This window comes from Aegilops tauschii, chromosome 7 (assembly GCF_002575655.3).
Source record: "Aegilops tauschii subsp. strangulata cultivar AL8/78 chromosome 7, Aet v6.0, whole genome shotgun sequence".
In the NCBI taxonomy this organism is placed as follows: domain Eukaryota; kingdom Viridiplantae; phylum Streptophyta; class Magnoliopsida; order Poales; family Poaceae; genus Aegilops; species Aegilops tauschii.
Window position 1 is genome coordinate 155,900,603 of NC_053041.3, and position 3,586 is coordinate 155,904,188.

Here is a 3,586-nt window from a genome sequence, read left to right on the forward strand (position 1 = left end):
AATATCGTCCACATAAGCGTGAACATTGCGCCCAATCTGTTTATGAAGGCAGTTCTGTACACAACGCTGGTAAGTCGCCTGTGCACACTTGAGTCCAAAGGGCATAGATACATAGCAGAAGGCTCCAAAGGGAGTGATGAACGCCATCTTCTCCTGGTCCTTAACTGCCATTTTAATCTGATGATATCCGGAATAAGCATCCAAGAAAGTTAAGTGCGCACAACCTGCCGTAGCATCAATAATTTGATCAATACGGGGGAGGGCAAAAGGATCAGCCGGACATGCCTTGTTTAAGTCCGTATAATCCACACACATTCGCCAAGTACCGTTCTTATTGAGCACGAGCACCGGGTTAGCCAACCACTCCGGGTGAAAGACTTCAACAATAAACCCGGCCGCCAAGAGCCGGGCCACCTCTTCACCAATAGCTTTCCGCCGCTCCTCATTGAACCGCCGAAGGAACTGCCTGACCGGCTTAAATTTCGGATCAACATTGAGAGTGTGCTCAGCGAGTTCTCTAGGTACACCTGGCATGTCCGAAGGTTTCCATGCGAAGATGTCCCTATTCTCACGGATGAACTCGATGAGCGTGCTTTCCTATTTTGGATCCAGGTTGGCACTGATGCTAAACTGCTGAGATGAATCTCCTGGAGTGAAATCAACGAGTTTAGTCTCATCAGCCGACTTAAATTTCATTGCCGGCTCATGCTCCGTAGTCGGCTTTTTCAAAGAGGTCATATCAGCGGGGTCAACATTGTCCTTGTAAAACTTCAACTCCTCTGTTGCGCAAACAGATTCTGCATAAGCTGCATCGCCTTCCTCACATTCCAAGGCCACCTTCCGGCTGCCGTGAACCGTAATGGTCCCATTATGACCCGGCATCTTGAGCTGTAAGTAAACATAACACGGCCGTGCCATGAATTTGGCGTAAGCCGGCCGCCCAAATATAGCATGGTACGGACTTCTTATCTTGAGCACCTCAAAGGTCAATTTTTCCACCGTGTAGTTGTTTTCATCTTCGAAGGCCACTTCCAACTCGATCTTGCCGACTGGATAAGCCGACTTACCAGGTACCACACCATGGAAGATAGTGTTTGACTGGCTGAGGTTCTTGTCAACCAATCCCATACGGCGAAAAGTCTCATAATAAAGGATGTTGATGCTGCTGCCTCCATCCATGAGCACCTTAGTGAACTTATATCCTCCCACCTGAGGAGCCACCACTAAGGCCAAGTGACCCGGATTGTCTACCCGGGGTGGGTGATCCTCTCTACTCCACACTATAGGCTGCTCAGACCACCGCAAGTAGCGTGGAACCGCCGGCTCGACAGCATTGACGGCCCTCTTATGAAGCTTCTGGTCTCGCTTACACAGACTGGTGGTGAATACATGGTACTGTCCACCGCTAAGCTGCTTGGGATTGGTCTGATAACCCCCCTGCTGCTGTTGGTGACCCTGGCCAGACTGCTGATTAAAGCCCCCTTGACCGTTCGGAGGATTGGAATTTGAGCCGCCGCCCGGGCCATGAAAACCGCCGGCGCCTGAGCCGCCGCCCGGGCCATTGTAATTCTTAAAGGCCTTCATGATTGCACAGTCCTTCCATAGATGAGTCGCTGGCTTCTCTCTAGAGCCATGCCTTGGACAAGGCTCATTCAACAGCTGCTCCAGCGTCGGGCCTGACCCGCCGCCTCGGGGAGGGGGCCTCCCCTTACGTCGCTGGTTATTCCCTTGTGAGCTGGCGTTGGCCACAAACTCTAGGCTGCCATCAGCCTTGCGCTTGCCTCCTCCTTGGTTCCCCGGGTTATGCTGAGGACCCTTGCCATTGCCGTTCTTCTTTCCCTTCCCTGTCCTTTCATCATCTGAAGCGGGGTCCTTGGTACCATCAGAATCGGCGTACTTGACAAGAGCCGCCATCAGTGTACCCATATCATTGCAGTCGCGCTTAAGCCGCCCGAGTTTCATCTTTAGGGGCACAAAACGACAATTCTGCTCCAACATTAAGACTGCAGAGCTGGCGTCCATCTTATCCGAGGAGTGTATTATCTCCTTAACCCGGCGAACCCAATGTGTCGTAGACTCCCCTTCCTGCTGCTTGCAGTTAGTCAAATCCACAATTGACATAGATTGCCTACAGGTATCCTTGAAGTTTTGGATGAACCGGGCTTTCAGCTCAGCCCAAGACCCAATGGAATTCGGTGGTAGCCCTTTCAACCAAGTGCGGGCAGTCCCATCTAACATCATGGTAAAATACTTAGCCATGGCCGCCTCACTGACCTCCAGCAGCTCCATAGCCATCTCATAACTCTCGATCCAGGCTGCAGGTTATAAGTCTGCTGTGTAATTAGGCACCTTCCTAGGGCCTTTGAAGTCCTTGGGTAGACGCTCATTGCGGATAGCTGGCACTAAACGTCGACGGAAGTCGTCGGATAAGCCGGGGGGGGGGGGTCTGGTAAGCCGTCAATTGAGGCACCTGCTCCGCCTCTTGCCGCGCTCTGTCCTGGTCTGCTGCGTGAAAGGCTCCGTTATGAACCGGGCCATGGCCAGGGGGCGGGTCATGGCGTCGGACGTTACTTGAACCGGTCGCTGAGACCATGTGTCTGCTGTAACTCAGGCTCCGGCCTGGACGAGGGGTCGAGTGGATCCTGTCTCGGCTGTAGGAATACGCCTCTTGCTGCGCCAGTGCTGTCTGAAGGAGTTCCCTGACCCGACGGGTTTCAATAGCCGTCGGAGAGTCGCCGTCAACTGGGAGAGCCGCCAGCCGTGCCGCCGCGGCGACCATGTTCTCCAGCGGGTTATTATAATGACCCGGGGGTATTGGTACGTACTGAGGCGGGGCGGGGGGCACCTGGGGAGGCCCATCACTTGTGGCTGAATAGGGGTCCCAGACCCGGGCACTATGACCCCTGGCGGGTTACTAGACCCTGCACCTGGCGTGTTGAAGAGGTTTCGCGGATCGTAAACCGGAGGGAGTCGAGATTGGGCCTTTTGATGCCTCCTTCTCAGGACCTCATTGGACGCGTTTTGATCCATCGTTAGCCGGAAGGACCGCGCTTGAATCAACTGGGTTTGGGCGCCGAGAGCCGCCCTTTCTGCAGCCATCCTGATCCCCTCTGCTGCCAGATCCTCCTTGGCTTTCACTAGATCCAATTTTAACTGCGCCACCTCCGCATCATGCTGAGCTTGATCTGCCGGGTCAACCGTAGCGGTTAACAGCGCCGTCATCTTGTCCGTGAGATCCATTAGCACCTGAGCCGGAGAAGGCACCGGGTTTCCCGCTCCAGCAGCGGGGTTCTGAACAGGCTGCGCACCGGCCATAAAGACTCCAACCTGACTTGGCGGCTCAAACGTGTCCGGAATACTGTCACCATCGGAACAAACCATGAGCCTGCCATCTTGGAGTTGATACAACGAGTTTGACTCATCGGTGGACGACTCGCCATCAGAGCCGGCGGCCGCCTCATCACCAGATCCAGATCGATCAGAGGGCCCTCCATGGATACATCCCACAAAAGCGTGCCGTAAGGCAGGCCGGGCCCGGGCGGGTCGTGCACGCTGAGCTGTCTCGATGAGATCGGCGCAGAGATCC